Source organism: Anomaloglossus baeobatrachus, chromosome 3, assembly GCF_048569485.1.
Source record: "Anomaloglossus baeobatrachus isolate aAnoBae1 chromosome 3, aAnoBae1.hap1, whole genome shotgun sequence".
Classification (NCBI taxonomy): Eukaryota; Metazoa; Chordata; class Amphibia; order Anura; family Aromobatidae; genus Anomaloglossus; species Anomaloglossus baeobatrachus.
Genome location: NC_134355.1, coordinates 455,965,392 through 455,987,423, shown reverse-complemented (window position 1 = coordinate 455,987,423; position 22,032 = coordinate 455,965,392). Strand labels below are relative to the sequence as shown.

General features: G+C 42.1%; 1 pseudogene; it reads left to right on the top strand.

The window, feature by feature from the left end:
- Positions 1-22,032, top strand: part of LOC142297273 (putative cation-transporting ATPase 13A4) — a 332,303-nt pseudogene that overhangs the window by 111,502 nt on the left and 198,769 nt on the right.

Below are 22,032 nucleotides of genomic sequence, written 5' to 3'. Positions count from 1 at the left end.
TATCGCTCACTTCTCATGTCTATCAGTTTTCAGGAAGCAGTGTCCATTGCGCCTGATTGTACTTTACCCTGGAGCCCATTGATTGGAGCAATGGCCAGTTGTCATTCATTGGTTCTAATGGATGGAAAAATACATGGAGATCCTCTAGATCTGAAGATGTTTGAAGGAACCGGCTGGGTAATATTGATCTAGTACTATGATAGTTGAAATAAGCATATTTCCTATATCTTATTACATTTTTTAAACTTTTTTTTAGGAGCTTGAAGAATGCAATGCAAATGGCAAATCTAGTTCATATTCTATTGTCAGGCCAGGATCACGCACACTGAATGTAAGTTATCTGGACCTAAAATCAAATGAAAATGATTTGGTAAGACTATCAGAAAAAAATTGAAAACTTTTTCTGAAAGTCCTTTATGGAGTGGCATATGTATTAAACACGAGATGTGCACTGCTCAATTGTTTATGTGTCTTTGGTAAGACTATGTCTACATTTGCTTTAGGTGTTTCCATTAAGAGTTATTTGGTCACTGGGGCTCAAACCAAGGATATTGCACATACTATGGATCTGGCATAATTATACGGAATGATCCAGAATTTTTCACTTATCAAAAGAATAGTTATGATTGGAACCTCAAGGATTCTGAGAAAAGCAAGTCCATCTGAATTGAGTGTCAGTTAGGCCCGTTTCACACGTCAGTGTAAAACACGCACATGTCCCTGCGTGTGCCGTGAATCACGGCACACGTGGGTTGTCTAAGTGCAATCCGGGCTCCGTTCTCCGTGGCCCGTGATTGCACTTAGAAATCAACTCACCTGTGCCCGCTCCCGCTCTCCGTGGTGCTGAATCCTCCCGCGGTGCAGCATCCGGCCGGCGGTGACCCCCGCAGCAGCTGCTTCCGGGTCGGCTGTGTCGCGCATAATGAATATGCGTGACAGTAATCAGCCGGCTTAGAAGCAGCAGGGAGGACGGGCTGCAGAGAGCGCGCCTGAAGCCGGGTGAGTTAAAATGTTTATTATTTTAAATGCACGTTTTTTTCTGGCACGTGTTTCACGGACCACACCATTGCGTGGTCCGTGGAACATCAGTGATGCCAGAAAAAAATGGACATGTCTCCATGCAGCAATCACGCACACGGGTGTATGCCGCACGGAGACACGTGCAGTGAAAAATCACTGACGTGTGAGCAGACCCATTCATTATAATGGGTCTGCGTATGTCCGTGATTCTGGTACGTTTAAAAAAAAAGCACAAACGTCCCAGAATCACTGACGTGTGAAATGGGCCTTAAGCACTGACACTTCGTGCAATCTATGGGCCTGCCCAAAATCGCTTATTTTTGCTCAGGCTGTCTCCATCAATCACAGAGACATGAATTTGAAGGAATTTTGTTTTATTCTTTTACTTTTTTTTTGCTGATTGTTTTATTAAACTTTATCATTTTTTCTTCACAAATTGAGTAGTTCATTTTAGTTTTCCATGAAAATGGATTTAAATATATTTACTTTTCAAAGTATTATTGACTGCGCATACAAAATACACTGGTAGTATTTAGGACGTAACTTAAATGTGACTTTATATAGGATCCCACACGACAGCTATGGTGTCTTTTTTTTCAGCTTACTGCTTTCTCTGAAAATTATCAGCTATATTTTGTGTATTGTGTTACCCCACAATCTGAAGAATCACATGCTCATTATGAATGAAAATGGTCTATAATGGTTCCAGGTGTATTGGCCCCATCATAGGCTGCAAATCTCTGTTCATATAACCTGCCGCAATGCTTGCCTATGCTCTTGCCTTGAAATTAATTTTCCTGATAATGGAAAATGTCAAAGTATATTGTGTAAAGCACCTGCTCCAAATAACATGATGTCTACCAGAATTTGTTCGCCACTAAATAAAATCCGAGAAATAAATTAGTAACTTAATTTGGGTAAATTCTGTACATACGGGAATAATACCAAGTTGTGGACTTGAACTTATGAAAATGGTCCTAACACTGATTATTTTGGTAGGTACCGGTCAAAGGATTCTGCATTGTTAACCAATACCCCTTCTCCTCAAGTCTTCAGCGAATGTCTGTTATCACTCAGACAGTAGGAGAAATGAAATTCTCTGTTTTCATGAAAGGAGCTCCTGAAAATATAGTTCAGTTTTGCAAGAAAGAAACAGGTATTTTATATACAGTTTATTTGGAATTTTCTTGGTATTCATGACCTCTCATTGAAGAAGTTCATATCATTAAAATGGCTTTTCATTTTCAGAAAACCCCTGTCCCCCACCATAGTTGGTGTTAAAAAAAACAGTGCTTTACTCACTCTCCCCAGGGCCAGCGTTGCATCTTCTTATGGTTTTTGTTTTTGTTAGTCATGCTGACATCATGTTGACAATGCTGCAAATAATAAGAAAGTTCAGCGGCTGTGAGCTTACTGAACGGATGCAACTGTCGGTGTGACGTAATCATGGCTGACAATACGAAACATGGGAAAAGCAATGGAGACACAATGCTGGCCCCAAGAAGGGTGAGTAAAGCAGTTTATTTAATTACAAAAAAAAAAAACAGGAGACAGGGATTGTCTGAAACCAGACAACTGCTTTAATTATAGAGCGTGGGTTTTTTCAAGTCCGGTTACTGGTAGAGCAGGCAGAAATTAAGTGGGGTTTTCCTAATTTTACATCTGTATCAGGATTTTCAAAATTGTGTGTGTTTGCAATCTAAAGTTGAGGGGATGTGCACTGGTTGAGTATTTGGATGCAGAAATTTCTGCACCATTTCTATATCTCTTGTTCGTAAAAATGCAGTGCAAAAACGTGCATTTCCCTGTATTTTTGCATGTAGTTTACACATAGATAATAGAGATCGATAGATACAGACAGAAATATAATTGTATCTTTTGGCAGGAAAAATGCTGTGAAAAACGTGTGTTTTCCTTCATTTATGCATGTGTTTTTCACATAGATAATAGATAGAGACAGACAGAAATATAATTGCACAATGCCCTGACATATAATAAAATTACACCCTGTGGAACTTATTGGGCATCTTTTTATAGTTATTAAATAAATGAAAAAAACAACATGTGGTCCTCCTTATTGGTATGGTAATCAGCAAAAGTAAAACTGACACCTGGATGCTGATATTATCAGGCTGGGAAGGTCCATGGTTATTGGGGCCCTTCCTAGCCTAAAAAAAACAGCCTGCACCCACCCGTGAAGTAGCGAATCACATTAAATTCTCATTTTGGCGCTTCACCTTGGCTCTTCCCAATTGTCATTGTGCAGTGGCAATCAGGGTAATGGTAGTTGGAGTTGATGTCAGCTTTGTACTGTAGTGGCAGCTAAATTATTAACCCAGTAAGTGAATAGAAAACAAACACACACAAATTTACTTTATTTGAAAAAAGCACTCCCCTCACTTTACCTGGTTCATTTTAGGAAAAAAAATCCATGCAGGTCTGCTATTGTTCAGGGATTCCGATGTAGTCCAAAAACTAGAAACCTGAAATACATAAAAAGAGAAAACTAAAAACAAGACTGCCCTTTGTTCACCAATTTATTAAAAAGCAAATAGACGAGGCCAAGTGCGAGATTTGGCACATCTACACTGTGTGCAAAATTATTAGGCAAATGAGTATTTTGATCACATGATACTTTTTATACATGTTGTCCTACTCCAAGCTGTATAGGCTTGAGAGCCAACTACCAATTAAGTAAATTAGGTTATGTGCATCTCTGTAATGAGGAGGGGTGTGGTGTAATGACATCAACACCCTATATAAGGTGTGCTTAATTATTAGGCAACTTCCTTTCCTTTGGCAAAAGGGGTCAGAAGAGAGATTTGACAGGCTCTGAAAAGTCCAAAATTGTTAGATGTCTTGCAGAGGGATGCAGCAGTATTGAAATTGCCAAACTTTTGAAACGTGATCACCGAACAATCAAGCGTTTCATGGCAAATAGCCAACAGGGTTGCAAGAAGCGTGTTGGGCAAAAAAGGAGCAAAATAAGTGCCCATGAATTGAGGAAATTCAAGCATGAAGCTGCCAAGATGCCATTTGCCACCAGTTTGGCCATATTTAAGAGCTGCAATGTTACTTGAGTATCAAAAAGCACAAGGTGTGCCATACTCAGGGACATGGCCAAGGTAAGGAAGGCTGAAAAAAGACCACCTTTGAACAAGAAACATAAGATAAAACGTCAAGACTGGGCCAAGAAATCTTAAGACTGATTTTTCAAAGGTTTTATGGACTTATGAAATGAGAGTGACTCTTGATGGGCCAGATGGATTTTCCAGAGGCTGGATCAGTAAAGGGTAGAGAGCTCCACTCCAACTCAGATGCCAGCTTGATGGAGGTGGGGTACTGGTATGGGCTGGTATCATCAATGATGAACTTGTGGGAATTTTTTGGGTTGACGATGGAGTGAAGCTCAACTCCCATACCTACTGCCAGTTTCTGGAAGCAATAGAGAAAGGTGTTCAATTGCCGCGCCAACAGATCACTCGTTCAGATGATGAAGACCAATGTCACTTTATTTGCATATAGGTCTACGCGTTTCAGGAGCACCTGCTCCCTTCCTCAGGACCGTCAGGTTAAAAATAACATCAAATCTGTCCCACTGAGATCAGACACATCATAAGTAGTCAAAGTGACGTCATAGGAACATCCCTCTTCAGAAAAAAACAGGCGGGAAAAGGGTGCCACGGTGTCAGCTATGACGTTTTACATAAAGACAATAGAAAAACATCAAACAAATAATATCAAAAATCACCTCTCTAAATTGTGAATCACTAAAAATACAAAAGTATATATTACAAAAAAACCGGGATGTGTATATAAAAAAAAAGGAATACATGGCGGAGAAAGTAAATAAAACGTGTATATGCATACATGACCACATAAACTGAAAGAGTAAAAGTGAAACAGTGTAGAACCCGAAGAAGTATGGGCGCACAGAACCATGAAGTGCATGCTGTATTTAAACAGAGATGGAGAAACGTACACATTAGTCTCTGTCGCCACCAAAGGAGTATGAAACTCTGGTCAAAACCGGTGTTAATTGGGACTCCGGTAGGAGCAAGTGTAGATAAGTGTTTAAAAACAAGGGACTAAGGAAAACCACCACGAAGATAGCTGATGAGCAAAGACCCATTACAACAGTGTATTATAGGGCAGGAGCGTGGGAAACACACGGTCTGAGCATGCGTCCAGGATAAGTATCTGGAACCGACAGGTCAAACAAGTTCAAGACCGTGGGAACTAATCTACAGCGCATGCGTGACGGCCGAAAAACATAGCAGATGCCAGGATATGCGGAAAAAAGGGGGGGGGGGGGGAAAACCCGGGGCACCAGTATAGAAATTGGGGCAACCATACAAAAATAGCACGAGTCGGGCATCATCCAAGACAGCGTACCATAGAGAGCATGAAGACATGTGAAAAAAATAAATATACATAAAACAATAAGGTGTGAACCCATATCAAAGGAGAACACACAAAGGTAGGAGAAAAAGCAAACAACCTCCTCCATTAGGTCCACCAAAACATGAGAAAGGAAACAACAGATACGAAAACAGATCTGTTGGAAACAGATCTGTCAGGAAACAACAGATACGATATTATTTGTTTGATGTTTTTCTATTGTCTTTATGTAAAACGTCATAGCTGACACCGTGGCACCCTTTTCCCGCCTGTTTTTTTCTGAAGAGGGATGTTCCTATGACGTCACTTTGACTACTTATGATGTGTCTGATCTCAGTGGGACAGATTTGATGTTATTTTTAACCTGACGGTCCTGAGGAAGGGAGCAGGTGCTCCTGAAACGCGTAGACCTATATGCAAATAAAGTGACATTGGTCTTCATCATCTGAACGAGTGATCTGTTGGCGCGGCAATTGAACACCCTTCTCTATTGCTTTCTGTTATCTGCCACTGGGTGGCTGCAGCCATGGATCGTGTTGTACATGCACATATAGTACTTGTGACTGTCACAACTACATCAGGTGAGTAGGATTACTCCCCCCTCCCCACCCCACACATATTGGGGTAAGACCCTATTTGCGCTTGTTTGTCCACAGCTCTTTTCTATACTGCCAGTTTCTGGAAGACAACTTCTTCAAGCAGTGGTACAGGAAGAAGTCGGTATCGTTCAAGAAAAACATGATTTTGATGCAGGACAATGCTCCATCACATGCATCCAACTACTCAACAGCGTGGCTGGCCAGTAAAGGTCTAAAAGATAATGACATGGCCCCCTTGTTCACCTGATCTGAACCCCATAGAGAACCTGTGGTCCCTCATAAAATGTGAGATCTACAGGGAGGGAAAACAGTACACCTCTCGAAACAGTGTCTGGGAGGCTGTGGTGGCTGCTGCATGCAATGTTGATCGTAAACAGATCAAGCAACTGAGAGAATCTATGGATGGTAGGCTGTTGAGTGTCATCATAAAGAAAGGTGGCTATATTGGTCACTAATTTTTTGGGGTTTTGTCAGAAATGTTTTTTTCAAAATTTTGTGCAGTTATATTGGTTTATCTTGTGAAAATAAACAAGTGAGATGAGAATATATTTGGTTTTTATTAAGTTGCCTAATAACTCTGCACAGTAATTAGTTACCTGCACAAACAGATTTCCTCCTAAGATAGCCAAATCTAAAAAAAACCCACTCCAACTTCCAAAAATATTAAGCTTTGATATTTATGAGTCATTTGGGTTGATTGAGAACATAGTTGTTGATCAATAATAAAAATAATCCTTTAAAATACAACTTGCCTAATAATTCTGCACACGGTGTAATGTGATGCACCAATTCTGGGGTGGTAGAGGGCTGGTATTATTTGGCTGGGAGGGTCCAATAACCATGGACCTTTTCAGTCTGATAATATCAGCCCACAACTGTCTGCTTTACCTTTACTGGTTATCAAAAATAGGGAGGATCCCACGTCGTTTTTTACATTTATTTATTTAATCATAAAAAGCTGCCCAATGAGCTGCACAGGGTACAATTTTATTATATGTCTGTCACTCTCTCTATTTCTATATGTTATCTATCTCTATAGATTGACAAATAAAGAGACTCTTCTCCAATGATTATAGGGGAATATAAATAGGGGCATGTGCAGGATGCAAAAAACAGACCCAGGGCATAATACAAAAACATTGTTGCCTGAAACGAACCACCACATTGTCTGTTTAGCTAACATTTAAATAATGGATGATAGTGTGAGGCATAATGTCACTAGGTAAACATGTATAAAAAGACAAAAGAAAGTAAACAACGTGTGTGAGAATAAAGGCTTTAAAGTATAAAAGTATAAGAGTTTTAAAAAGGGAGAACTAAGCAAATGCAACAAAAAGCAGACCACAAGGCTCATAATCATAAATAACAACCACAAATAACTATTTTAATATGTTTAACACACCTATAACCCATGCGGGATCATAGTTACCATATGACTGTGCCCCAGGGACACACAGGAGATATGTGACACTCATATTGACACTAAGGCCAAATAGGTATTAATTATCTGTCTCTATAGAGTGGAATGTAAATGTTGAGGTGCCTCTGGTCAAAATTATTGTTATTGTGAATAGTTAAGCAAGCTAAAGATGAACTAATCTCTAAAAGGCATAAAGTTAAAGATGTCTAGTGATGAGCGGACTCGTAGATAACCGGGACGGTGTGTCCGTTTTATCTGGTTTTTAAAATCCGGTTCCGGGCCGGATTCCAGTCCCCATTTAAATGTACGGGGACCAGAATCCAGAGATTAAAAATGAGAGAGCCACAAGTTTGGCATAACGCGTGGGGTTTTTAACCTCCTCACTCTTTCTGACTGCTTATGCTTTTAGGATTATTTCTTTGGTCATTTGACTTAACCATCATCATGGTGTTATATGCTGTGTTTCTCATACAATGTTTGTGAAATTTTGTACTGATTAGCCTGTATTGATCTTACATCTAGTCAGCTCCCTTGTGATATTGTATAGGGATTGTGGGAGAGGATCCCCTAATTATTGTAAAGGGGAATTGTGTTTTACTGTTTTTATACTTACACTGTGTTTAATAAAATATGCATCACTTTGGATATACAGGAGTAGCACATCTGATTTATTGGATTTCCATTTAGAGTTCCAGTACTTGTGTGTGTACCTCTCCTTTTTTCTTGGTCTGACATAATCCACACAAAGTCCTACAATGATTCAGCTCTGCTACATCTGAAATTTCAGCGTGTGATTCATGGAACATGTCTGCACACTAACTGCAGGCAGAAAATGAATGAGCCTCGCGATCAGCCGTGACGTCACTCTGGTTAATTGCGAACACAGCAGAAAGATTCCCACAGTCACCCACCTGTGACCGCAGCTAACCTAACCTCAGGGTACTTCATTAAGCTCAGTGACCCCACCTGAGGTCTGATTAGCTGCGGTTACCGGTGGATGACTGTGGGAATCTTTCTGCTGTGTCCACAATTAACCAGAGTGACGTTACCACTGATCACGGCTCATTATCTGCCTGCAGTTATAGTGTGCAGACATGTTCTATGCTCGCACGCTGTAATTTCAAATGTAGCAGAGTTGAATCATCATGGAACTTCGTGTGGATTACGTTGGACTTGCAGGGCTGTTGTGGGGTTAATAAAGTGGTGAAAGAGGGTCTTTTTTTTAATTTTATTCCAAATAAATATAGGATTTTTTTCGGTGTTTGTGTTTATTTACTTTCACTTACAGATTAGTAATGGGGGAGTCTCATAGATGACTGCCATTACTAATCTAGCGCTTAGTGGCAGCTGTGAGATGTTATTAACCCCTCATTACCTCAATTTCCACTGCATCAAGGCAATCGGGAAGAGCCCTGTAAAGTGCCAGCATTGTTACATGTAATGGACGCAAAAATCCTGGGTGGCTGCAGGTTGCTATTTTTAGACTGAGGGTGATCCGATAAACATGGACCTCCCCAGCCTGAGAATACCAGCCCCCAGCTGCTGGGCTTTATCATGGCTGGGTACCTTTTAAAACAGAGCTGATCAGGACTTTTCACATTTCGGGACCGCCCATCACTAAAGATGTCACATTTCCTTTGTATTTTAAGCATATAAAAACAATATTTTCATCTTTTACATTTAAAACTTAGCAAAAAGGGATAATGGGCTGATGCAAAAGTTTCAGAACCCTGTATGGTTAGTACTTGGTAGCATCCACTTTGGCAAGTATCAAGCTTGTAAATGTTTTTTTGTAGTCAGCCAAGAGTTTTTCAATTGTTATTTGAGACATTTTCATTCATTCTTCATTGGAAAAGTTTTACAGTTCTAGGAGATATCTGGGTCGTCTAGCCAGAGATTTTCAATGATGTTCAGCTCAAGGGACTGTAAGAGCCATTGTGAAACCTTCAGCTTGTGCCTTTTGAGGTAATTTATTGTGGATTTTGATGTGTGTTTAGGATCATTATCCATTTGTAGAAGCCATCCTTTTTTCAACTTCAGCTTTTTTTACAGATGGTTTTATGTTTGCATCAAGAATTTGCTTTAATTTCATTGAATCTATTACTTACCTCTACCTGTGAAATTTTTTCTTTGGCATTGGCTGCAATACAGCCCCAACACATAATTTGTCCCCCCGATGATTAAAGGGATTGTGTCACCTACTGACCTGTAGGGCAGTCCTGTCTGAACCGATGGCATTGCTGATCTTGACCCAGTGCTTCCTCTATCCTTGCGATTGCCATCCTCCTTATTGCTTTATGTGGATGATGTCTCCTACTTCATCCTCACAGTGTCCTCCATTGCACTCCTGCGCACACGGACTTCTGTCTGCCATGTTGAGGGCAGAGCAAAGTACTGTAATGAACAGGTGGGTGGGAAAGGTCAAAGAATGCCTGCACATGTGCACTACAATACTTTGCTCAGCCCTCAGCATGGCAGAGAGAAGTGCGCATGTGCAGGAGGGCAATGGACGGCACTGTGTGGATGACGTAGAACACATCATCTACACAAAGCAAGTAAGAGGTGATCACAAGGATAGAGGAGGCGCCGGACCCGAGACCAGTGAAGCACATTGGATCAGAGCATATCGGACCACCCCACAGGTGAGTAGTTGACAGGTTCCTTTTAATGATTGGGGAAATATTCTTTTCCTGAATTTCTGTGCCCTTTTATCTTCACACATACCTTTGATCATTGTTGCCAAAGAGATCTATTTTAACCTCAGTGGTCCACAGGACTTGTTTCCAAAATACATCAAGCTTGTTTAGATGTCCTTTTGCATACTTCTACAGCTGAATTTTATGGAAAGGTTTTCTTCTGATGACTCTTCAATGAAGGCCATATATGTGCAGGTATTTCTTAACAGTAGAACAATGTATCAACTCCCGAGTCTGCTAAATCCTGAAGGTCGTTTGCAGTCAAGCAGGGGTTCTGGTTTGCCTCTCTAGCAATCCTAGGAGCAGCTATCACAGAAATATTGTTTGGTCTTCCAGATTTTTCATGACCTCCACTGTTAACTTCCATTTCATAATTACATTTCAATCTGTAAAAAGAGCAACTTGAAAATGCTTTGCAATTTTCTTATAGCCTTCTCTTGCTTTGTGAGCCTCCACCATTTTAATTTTCAGAGTGCTAGGCAGCTACTTAGAAGAACCCATGGCTGCTGTTTTTTGGCACCAGGTTAGAGGAGGCTGGGTTTTTATAAAGCTGTGAAATTTGCATCAACTGGCCTTTCCCAATGGTGATAGTGAACAAGCAATTACCCTAACAGGCCAATTAAGGTCTGAAGCCTTGGTGAAAGTTATCTGAGCACACAAATCTCCAAGGGTGACAAAACTTTTGCATTGATTCCTTTTCCTTTTTGTAATTTTTAAAATGCAAAAGTTGAAAATCACTATTATTATTTTTGCCCAAAATACAAAAGAAATGTGTCAGCTTTAACTTAATGCCTTTTAGAGATTAACCTACAACTTAACAATAACAATCATTTTGACCAAGGGTGCCCTAACATTTACTTGCCACTGCAGCACTCACTGTTGTCTAAAAACACATGCAAAAAAGCAACCAAAACCGCTACAAAAATTCAGCAAACGTGTAAACATTTTTATACCTGCATTTTTATAGCGTTTTTGACTGACATCTTTGAAGTAAATGGGTAAAAAAGAAAATGCAAAAACACTGAAACAATTGGCATGGTGCAGATTATTTTTTTGCATCAAATCTGCAAGTCACAAATAAACATGTGCGCAGGATTTTTATTGATTTTGATAGCTTAAGGAGTCCCTTCAGGTTTTGTGACAAATCTGTACTCAAACGCATAAAAAAATGAGGTAAAAATGCAACATGGATATATCAGCAAGGTAATAATGATAAAATATAACTTTTAATTATTACATGAAAAACAGGGGAAAGAAACTAAACAACATATAAATTTGGTGATAAGCCGATACTGAATGTAATTATCAGAAGCCGCTAGGTCAATCTGACCTGTACCAGTAAAGGCAAAAAGGCCCACTAAATCATAAAACAGTGCAGGGGCTCATGAAAGGGTGTCAATGATAACCCTAATAAATATGACATAAAATGGATGGATCTCACCGGTATAGCTTCATACTCTACTTTCAGGTGAAAACAGGATCTCAGAGGGGGAGTCACTTATACATAGCTGCCAAGTAACCCCTCAAATGACAATCCAATGGTGTCGTACTCCAGTCTCCCTACGCGTTTCGTCACAAGGCACTCATCAGGGGAGCTTTTCTGGACATAAATGAAGAGTAACACACCTCTTGTGCAGAGGTGTGTTATCCTGCTATTGATAAAAATGCAACAGGTACACACTACGTAAGTTTATGTGCACACGTTGACTATTTGATTGCAGGATTTTCTGCACCAATTCTACATCTCTTTGCAAGAAAAATGCAGCACAAATGTTTTTACAATGCTTTTGATGTGATTTTGCATTGCTTCCAGTGGTGAAAAACACATGCAAAAACACTGAAAGAATTGAAATCTGCATGGAGAAAAAAACTCAACATGTGCACTGTACTTCAGGTTTCTCAGTGACTTTGCTTGCATCAAGATTTGCTTGTAGTTTTGTGACAAAACTTCACAAAATAAGGCATAGAAAAGAGATAAAGATGCACTGTGTGCACACAGATTTACTGTTGTAGGTCTACGACATATTGAGTAAAACACAAAGTAAAATAAAAGATGTGTTTGTGTACAATCAATATAATCATTTTTTCTACTCACAGTACCAGACAATTTTTCTTGTACCCTCAACCACTATACAATGCAAGGTTTCCGTGTCATTGGCATTGCATTTAAAGAGTTTAAATCAAATGAAATTATTAATGTGAAGACTTTGAAAAGGTAAGTCAATTGAAATGTTTCTGTATAAGCAACTTCTTTCTACACTGTGTGCAGAATTATTAGGCAAATGAGTATTTTGCTCACATGATACTTTTTATACATATTGTCCTACTCCAAGCTGTATAGGCTTGAGAGCTAACTACCAATTAAGTAAATCAGGTGATGTGCATCTCTGTAATGAGGAGGGGTGTGGTGTAATGAAATTAATACCCTGTATAAGGTGTGCTTAATTATTAGGCAACTTCCTTTCCTTTGGCAAAATGGGTCAGAAGAGAGATTTGACGGGCTCTGTAAAGTCCAAAATTGTGAGATGTCTTGCAGAGGGTTGCAGCAGTCTTGAAATTGCCAAACTTTTGAAGCGTGATCACCAAACAATCAAGCGTTTCATGGCAAATAGCCAACAGGGTTGCAAGAAACATATTGGACAAAAAAGGAGCAAAATAACTGCCCATGAATTGAGGAACATCAAGCGTGAATTCGCCTAGATGCCATTTGCCACCAGTTTGGCCATATTTCAGAGCTGCTACGTTACTGGAGTATCAAAAAGCACAAAGTGTGCCATACTCAGGGACATGGCCAAGGTAAGGAAGGCTGAAAAAAGACCACCTTTGAACAACCTTTGAACAAGAAACATAAGATAAAACGTCAAGACTGGACCAAAAAATATCTTTACACTGATTTTTCAAAGATTTTTGATGAAATTAGAGTGACTCTTGATGGGCCAGAGGCTGGATCAGTAAACGGCAGAGCATTCCACTCTGACTCAGATGCCAGCAAGGTGGAGGTGGGGTACTGGTATGGGCTGGTATCATCAAAGATGAACTTGTGGGACCTTTTCTGGTTGAGGATGGAGTGAAGCTCAAGTCACAGACCTACTGCCAGTTTCTGGAAGACAACTTTTTCATTCAGTGGTACAGGAAGAAGTCGGTATCGTTCAAGAAAAACATGATTTACATGCAGGACAATGCTCCATCACATGCATCCAACTACTCCACAACTCCACAAAGTGGCTGGCCAGTAAAGGTCTAAAAGATGAAAAAATAATGACATGGCACACCTGATCTGAACCCCATTAAATGTGAGATCTACAGGGAGGGTAAACAGTAAACCTCTCGGAACAGTGTCTGGGAGGCTGTGGTGGCTGCTGCACGCAATGTTGATCGTAAACAGATCAAGCAACTGACAGAATCTATGGATGGTAGGCTGTTGAGTGTCATCATAAAGAAAGGTGGCTATATTGGTCATTAATTTTTTGGGGTTTTGTTTTTGCATGTCAGAAATGTTTATTTCTAATTTTTGTGCAGTTATATTGGTTTACCTGGTGAAAACAAACAAGTGATATGGGAATATACAGTATTTGGTTTTTATTAAGTTGCCTAATAATTCTGCACAGTAATAGTTACCTGCACAAACAGATATCCTCCTAAAATAGCCAAAACAAAAAAACCCACTCCAACCTCCAAAAATATTAAGCTTTGATATTTATGAGTCTTTTTTTTGTTGATTGAGAACATAGTTGTTGATCAATAATAAAAAAAATCCTCTAAAATACAACTTGCCTAATAATTCTGCACACAGTGTATGTAGTCATTATGGTGTCTTTTGCAAGAAAAAAGATAATGATTAGAAGCAGGAAACAAGATATTGTTTTTATAATGGCTGATAGCCTGTCATTCAGCCAATAACACCATGAAGAATTATTTGTTACTGGGAAAAAAAATAAAAATACTCAATAAATCAATAAGTTTATGCTTTAGATATGAGTAGAGTTGAGCGCGGTTCGTGGTTCGAGGTTCTCCGGTTCGCGGCTCGAGTGATTTTGGGGGCTGTTCTAGATCGAACTAGAACTCGAGCTTTTTGCTAAAGCTCGATAGTTCTAGATACGTTCGAGAACGGTTCTAGCAGCCAAAAAAACAGCTAATTCCTAGCTGGCTTTCCGCTGTAATAGTGTAAGTCACTCTGTGACTCACACTATTATGACATTTCAGTGTGTAGTGTGCGGGAACAGCGCATTCAGATCACTGCTGTATGTATAATTGCGATCGCCATTTATTTATTTTTTTTGTCTTCCTTCCCTAAGCGCGCGCATCTTGTGGGGCGGGCCAGCATGTCAGCCAATCCCAGACACACACACAGCTAAGTGGACTTTTAGCCAGAGAAGCAACGGCATGTGTGATAGGATGTCCATGTCACATGTCCCTGCATTATAAAACCGGACATTTTCCTCCAGCACGCCATTATCTGCCTTCTGCGTCCTTGGTGTCAGACATCACTGGCGCAGCTCCTATCGCCGATACTGCTGTATACGCTCCATACACAGCGTTGGACAGCTTAGGGATAGCACTTTCTATCAGTCCTTTTAAGGGCTCATACCGGCAGGGTCAGAGCCATAGGTGACAGGTCCTGAAAACAGAGTTTAACAGCTACACAAGATGACAGCGTCTGTGTAGCTAAGGTCAGGGATTTCCTTGCTGCATTTCCCCATTAGGAGGGATAGAAAGGCAGGCTTCCTTTCCTCTACCCAGAGACCCACAACCCTGCCACTGTACCCTCCTGCCCTTTGCACACTTCAACTCATTGTTACTAAGCCATTATACTAGCAAACACTGAGTGAACGTAGTGGCATCCTAAACGTGGCTGTTGGACTGCTGTATTGCCCCAGTAGTGCAAAGATATTTGCAGCACGTCTGCCTGCATTGCACACTCAAACTCATTGTTACTAAGCCATTATACTAGCAAACACTGAGTGAACTTAGTGGCATCCTAAACGTGGCTATTGGACTTCTGTATCGTCCCACTAGTGCAAAGATATTTGCAGCACGTCTGCCTGAATTGCACACTCAAACTCATTATAACCTTAGTGGCATCCTAAATGTGGCTATTGGACTTCTGTATCGTCCCACTAGTGCAAAGATATTTGCAGCACGTCTGCCTGCATTGCACACTCCAACTCATTGTTACTAAGCCATTATACTAGCAATTTATGCTGCCAGTTTAAGGGCAGTAGTTGCATTGTCAGGGATATTTATTCTTTATTATTCTGCTGTTAATAAAGCTAGACCACCACTGCAATCTACACCACCTCTCAATTTTTACTACCACATTTTAAGTGCACAATCTTGTCGCAATCAACATGAGTGGCAAAATGACAGATGCTGGTGGAATGGGGAACAGGCATGTTGGAAAAGGAAAAAAAGGGTTTGTCCATGGGGAAGGTGGCAAAGCTCCATTAACATCTGCTGAAGATAGACCATCTACCAGCAAAAGTAAGATATCTACTACTTACCGTGGACAACCCGATGTGCTCCCTTTTTTACGGACGCGAACAACAGGAACAAAGGTAGATGATGGCCAAAAAAGGAAAATGCTTGAATGGATCTCAAGTGGACCAACAAGTGCCCTCTCAGCCACCTCAACTACCGCATCCAAAAAACACCAGTCCTCTGAGTTGTCATCCCAATCAAACTTGCTTTCTCCCAGCTCTGAAGTCTCCATCAGCCCTGCACAGTATGGTGGAAGTGAGATGGCTGAGTCTGCAGAGCTGTTCAGTCACACTATAGCCTGGGAATCAGAGGTCTGTTCCCAAGCTACAGTGAGTACAGACCAGGAAATGGTCTGCAGTGATGCCCAGAACCTTTGTGACTCTGATTCAGGCCGTGAGGACCAAGTTTCTGAGCATAATGTTGACCCTTTGTCACAAACTGTAACACCTGTGGTTATAGACAATGAGGAACATACTGATGACGATGAGACGCAGATACCAGATTGGGATGACAACTTAAATATTCGGTCAGGGCAAGAAGAGGCTCGGTCTGAGGGTGAGGGGAGTGCAAACACAACAATTGATGAGGAAGTTCTAAATCCCACCTACTGTCAACCCACAGTCAGGCACTTCTGGAGGTCAACAGAAGCGGTGAAGGAGGATGCAACCGACGACGAAGTTACCTTGCGCCTTCCTGGACAGAGTCGGAGCACTGGTAGCACGTCTACAACTGCATTCTCAGCCACCATTTTGCCTCTGAGCACTAGTCGGGGGGGCTCAGCAGGTCACATGCCCTCTAAGCCTTGCCTAGCCTGGTCCTTTTTTGACATAGCAAAAGATCGCCCAAATTATGTGATCTGTAAAATTTGTCGTGATTCTGTTAGTAGAGGGCAAAACCTCAGCAGTTTGACAACTTCTTCCATGAATCGTCACATGAATAAATATCATATGTCCCAGTGGGAAGCTCACCGTGCTGCAATGCGGCCTAGCGGAGCGAACCATCCACCACCTGCCCCTTCCAGTGCATCCGCGCGCTCTTCATCTTCTAGGACTGTGGGGACAGCTGTCACACCTGTTTTTCCACGCACAACTTCCACCACTGTAACCGCAACAGGCAGTTTGCTTGGTAGGTCGTCAGTTGGTTTGGAAGGGGAAACAAGTGCGTGTGTACAGCTCTCTCAGACATCGATAGCACCAACGTTGGATGAAGGCAACATCATGTCTCCGACTGCACTTTCCTCACAAACCTGCATTTTTACAGGGACACCCTACTCAACACCGTCTACACACAGCAGCCAGATCTCTGTCCCTCAGATGTGGACAAATAAAAGGCCATTTCCTGCGACCCATGACAAAGCTAATAGGTTGACTTTATCCCTCTGTAAGCTGTTGGCTACCGAAATGCTGCCTTTCCGCCTGGTGGACACACAGGATTTTAGAGACCTTATATCTGTCGCTGTGCCCCAGTACCAGATGCCCAGTCACCACTACTTCTCTAAGAAAGGTGTGCCCGCGCTACACCAGCATGTCGCACACAACATCACCGCTTCCTTGAGAAACTCTGTGTGTGAACGGGTGCATTTTGCCACTGATACTTGGACCAGTAAGCATGGACAGGGACGTTACATGTCGCTGACTGGGCACTGGGTAACTATGGTGATAGCTGGTGAAGGGTCTGCTGCACAAGTCTTGCTGTCCCCATGACTTGTGTGTCAATCCTCTGTCTGTCCAAGTTCCGCCACTGCTTCTGCCTCCTCCACCTCATCTGTGTCCTCCACCTCCGCCCCAAGCCTGCCTGGTCAGGCCACCAGCATTCTTACTGCGCAGAAGGAATCACGCACCCCTCATTACTATGCTGGCAGCAGAGCGCAACGGCATCAGGCGGTCTTTAGCTTGACATGTCTTGGGAATAAGAGTCACACAGCTGAGGAGTTGTGGTCAGCTCTGCGGTCCAAGTTTAAAAAGTGGTTGTCTCCACTCAACCTGCAGCCTGGTAAGGCCGTGTGCGACAATGCTGCAAACCTGGGTGCGGCCCTTCGCCTGGGCAAGGTAACACACGTACCTTGTATGGCTCACGTGTTGAACCTTGTTGCCCAGCAATTTTTAACACACTATCCCGGCCTAGATGGCCTTCTGACCAGGGCACGAAAACTGTCTGCTCACTTCCGCCGTTCAAGCGCCGCAGTTGAGCGACTTGCATCGCTCCAGAAGTCTTTCGGCCTGCCGGTTCATCGCCTGAAATGCGATGTGCCGACACGCTGGAATTCGACTCTCCACATGTTACAGCGACTGTGGCAGCACCGCCGAGCCTTGGTGCAATACGTCATGACATATAGCCTGGGCCAACGAGATGCAGAGGTGGGGCAGATCACCCTGATGGAGTGGTCTCAGATCAAGGACCTATGCACCCTTCTGCACAGTTTCGACATGACGACGAATATGTTTAGCGCTGACAATGCCATTATCAGCATGACAATTCCAGTCATTTACATGCTGGAGCACACGTCAAACACTATTCGGAGTCAGGGGGTGAGACAACAGGAAGGGGAGGAACTACAGGATGATTCATATGCGCAAGACACAACAACATCACCAAGGTCCAGACGTTCATCATCACCAACGCGGCACGCATGGGACCATGGGGGACAGGGATCAACAAGGGCGCATGGTAGCAGGCGAAATGTTGAGGAAGGTGCAGGAGAACATGAAGAAATGGAGGACGAACTGTCCATGGACATGGAAGACTCAGCGGATGAGGGAGACCTTGGTCAAATTTCAGTTGAAAGAGGTTGGGGGGAGATGTCAGAGGAAGAAAGAACGGTTAGCACCTCTATGCCACAAACACAGCGTGGACTTGGTCCGCATGGCTGTGCAAGACACATGAGTGCTTTCTTGCTGCACTACCTCCAACATGACCCTCGCATTGTCAAAATTAGAAGTGATGATGACTATTGGCTTGCCACACTATTAGATCCCCGGTACAAGTCCAAATTTTGTGACATAATTCCAGCAATAGAAAGGGACGCACGTATGCAGGAGTATCAGCAGAAGCTGTTACTCGATCTTAGATCCGCTTTTCCACCAAACAACCGTGCAGGTGCAGGGAGTGAATCTCCCAGTTGTAACTTGACAAACATGGGACGGTCTCGTCATCTTCAACAGTCTACCCGTACCAGTAGGACTGTATCTGGTGCTGGTAACAGCAATTTTATGGAATCTTTTCATAATTTTTTTAGACCCTCCTTTGCAAGGCCAACAGAGACAACAAGTCTAACACATAGTCAACGGCTGGAGAGGATGATACAGGAGTATCTCCAAATGAACATCGATGCCATGACTTTGCAAATGGAGCTTTGCTCATTTTGGGCTTCAAATCTTGAAAAATGGCCAGAGCTCTCCACTTACGCTTTGGAGATTTTGTCGTGTCCAGCTGCCAGCGTTGTCTCTGAACGTGTTTTCAGTGCTGCTCGGTGTGTGCTGACAGATAAGCGCACACGTCTGTCCAGTGACAATGTGGACAAACTAACGTTCCTTTAAAATGAACAAGTCATGGATCCACAAGGAATTTACTACCCCTGTGTCATCCTGGGGAGAGTAAATGCTTGTGGATTTGGAATGTGCTTGATGCAAATCAAAACATCCTGTTTGCAACTAGGGCACAAGTGCTGCCCCTGATGGGGTGTCTGTGTGGCCCAATTTTTGGAAAAAAGGGAGACTCCGCTTGGAGTAACCCTTGCTTGCTGTGTTTTTTAAAAATGATCCAAGATGAACAGAGCTGGGATCAGGAAAGACTTTGCTACCTACCCCAGTGTCATCCTGGGGCCAGTTAATTATGGCGTATTTTTGAATGTGCTTGACGCAAATCAAAACATCTTGTTTGCAACTAGCGCACAAGTGCTGCCACTGATGGGGTGTCTGTGTGGCCCAATTTTTGGAAAAAAGGGAGACTCCGCTTGGAGTAACCATTGCTTGCTGTCTTTTTTAAAAATGATCCAAGATGAACAGAGCTGGGATCAGGAAAGACTTTGCTACCTACCCCGGTGTCATCCTGGGGACGGTTAATTATGGCGTATTTTTTAATGCGCTTGACGCAAATTAAAACATCCTGTTTGCAACTAGGGCACAAGTGCTGCCACTGATGGGGTGTCTGTGTGGCCCAATTTTTGGAAAAAAGGGAGACTCCGCTTGGAGTAACCATTGCTTGCTGTCTTTTTTAAAAATGATCCAAGATGAACAGAGCTGGGATCAGGAAAGACTTTGCTACCTACCCCGGTGTCATCCTGGGGACGGTTAATTATGGCGTATTTTTTAATGCGCTTGACGCAAATTAAAACATCCTGTTTGCAACTAGGGCACAAGTGCTGCCACTGATGGGGTGTCTGTGTGGCCCAATTTTTGGAAAAAAGGGAGACTCCGCTTGGAGTAACCCTTGCTTGCTGTGTTTTTTAAAAATGATCCAAGATGAACAGAGCTGGGATCAGGAAAGACTTTGCTACCTACCCCAGTGTCATCCTGGGTCCAGTTAATTATGGCGTATTTTTGAATGTGCTTGATGCAAATCAAAACATCCTGTTTGCAACTAGGGCACAAGTGCTGCCACTGATGGGGTGTCTGTGTGGCCCAATTTTTGGAAAAAGGGAGACTCCGCTTGGAGTCACCTTGTGGTGTTTTACATGATTTTAGAAGGGCGTCCCATGCCTATATCTGTGTCTCGTCCTCTTTTTCCTCGTTACGCTCTTTTGTTTTCGCATGAGAATTTGTTCTTGTCACTTTCCCATGTGTTTGTGTTGTGTTGTGAGTTGTTTGTCACCTTTTGGACACCTTTGAGGGTGTTTTATCGGTGTTTTTATGTGTTTGTGAATGCCTGCCATTGTTTCCTATGCGGTTCGAGTTCGGTTCGTTGAACGTTCGACGAACCGAACTCGAACGGGACCTCCGTTCGGCGAACCGACCTCGAGCCGAACCGCGACCGGTTCGCTCATCTCTAGAAATGGGTGAATCTTTAGAAATTCAAATTTGGCAGCTTAATTAAAATTAAAAATAAAAAGCAAACAAACTTTATTTGCAGTGAATTACAGCTTCCAATTGCCTGGAAAAGATATGTGTAACACTATGAGGTCTCCTATGACTTTATTAAATGTGTTTCAAATTCTTTAATGCCTTAAAAATGTCCAAATAAACTCAACACTTGGACAACAGGTAAACTGATGGTGACTAGTGTTAAACAACCAATTAAATAATAAGACAATGCACTAACAGACTTTTTTTGCTTTTAGAAATGTAAACCTGCAGTGCCATTGTTTAAAGAAGCACTCCCAATAATATTTTTATTACTTAAATGTGTTTATGTGAATGTAATGTAGTGTGAATATACTTATATACACATCTATCAGGGAGCGTTCTCGACCGAAGCCGCGCCACACAGTCGTATTTCCTGGTTTGTTGCAGTAAGTGCCTGGCTCCTGGTTTGTCTTGTGACTTGATCTTGGCTACTTGACCTTGGACTGTCTTCTGACTTTCCTTTGCATGACCTCCTGACCTTATCATTCCCATCCGGCTTCTGACCTCTGACCCCCTCCTGACTACGTCTTTGCCTTCCCCTTGTGTTCCATACGTACTCAACTGGTTACCTGAACCTCGGCCTGAATTCCTCGTTGCTGTCTACTCCCAGTGTTTTGTCGCGTCCTCTCGATATTGACCTCGGTCTGTCTGACTTCCCCTCTGCTCATGCGGCTTGCTCACTGCGCCATCTAGTTGCAAACTCTATACTACACCCCATAGTGATGAGTATCTCACTCCACTGTGTGAGTGGCGTAAAAGTAAGTCTACCGAGTGTCATAATGAGGCTCCATAGACTTTCATTTCAAAAAAGACTTCCGGCTCACACAGAGTGTGAAATGAGCTGGCAGGTCTCTTTTGCGGTGATGTCACTAAGAAGAGCAGATGACCAGCACTGGACACTGGAGAGAGCATCGGTAGGTGAGTATATTAACACACTCACAGTGCGTTACTGACTATACATGCTTATATAAACAATAAAAATGTTAGTGGGAGTGCTTCTTTAAACACATTAGTGTACATGGACAAATGACATGGCTTCTTGGGCAGAAGTGTTACTAAAATTATTCCGTTTGGTCAGTAACAATAGGTTTATTGTTTACTTAGTGAAGAAGCTATTGACTTTTAACAAGCCTTCCAAAAATTCCCTTTATTTTTTTGGGACAACAGCAATATTGTATTTTTTAAAGAACAAGCAATAGCTGTTTTTTTAAAACATGATTTTAAAAAAAGTATCCCTATTTTGGTATCCGCAACATTGCACTTTGGTAAATGAAGAAGCAATAGCTGTTTAACAAGGAGTTAAAAATATATATTTTTTTATGGGAGCAGCAACAGATTTTCTGTTTGGAAAGTTAAGA